Below are 887 nucleotides of genomic sequence, written 5' to 3'. Positions count from 1 at the left end.
TTGTGTGCACCACATATGTATGGGTGCACATACCCCCCACACACATACATACACACATACACACACACACAATATGTATGACACACACACACAGCTTCATCACATGAAATACATGTATTTATTTTAAGCTATAAGCATTGAGAAATGAATTATGCAAGAGAACTGTTAATTTAGAGTAAACTGCAGCCCCACCCAGGGGAGTTCAGTTTTTTATAGCTCAGTGTTGTTCCAGACAATACATCCCTTCTAACCAATAACAGCCACCACACCTATCAAGAAGTAAGAAGAGACAAGTTTAGAGTTTATAATTAATCCACTGTTTACCTAACCCACAGTGGTACAGCTCCAGGGGCTAAATCTAGGTTGAATGAAAACATTAGAGTGATGGGAACGTTAAAGGACATCATGTCAAGTAATTCGTCAAACAACTTGTCATTTTATTACATACAACCTGTTATTGTATTACAGAGTGATGGCCACATCTGATTCAGTGTAGGCTAGGCCTATTCAGAAATGTTGACAAAATAGATGTTAGATATTGTAGTTCCATGTTAATAACATTGATGTTTACATTTTTATATATATATATATATATATATATATGCAATTGTTTTCATTAAGGACAAACACAGTGGGATAGTGGGTGTAGTAAGTTATTCATAAAAAAAACAAATGAGGATGACAAAAAGGAAACAATTCCATGTGTTTTATTCCGCCTGTATAGGAATGCTTTATACAATCTGTTTTATTGGTCTTGCAGTGCTGTGTTTTTATCATGAGTTCAGGACGATGGTTTTATGGCGTCATTCATTGTGCCAAAGGACAAGCTTACTTCTCGCAGTTATACAATAGGTTACTGTGTTGGTGACAGAGACAGTGCGAAGTTT

The sequence above is a fragment of the Salmo trutta genome, chromosome 12 (assembly GCF_901001165.1).
Source record: "Salmo trutta chromosome 12, fSalTru1.1, whole genome shotgun sequence".
In the NCBI taxonomy this organism is placed as follows: Eukaryota; Metazoa; Chordata; class Actinopteri; order Salmoniformes; family Salmonidae; genus Salmo; species Salmo trutta.
The sequence above is the reverse complement of the archived record's forward strand: the minus strand, read 5'-3'. Positions refer to the sequence as shown.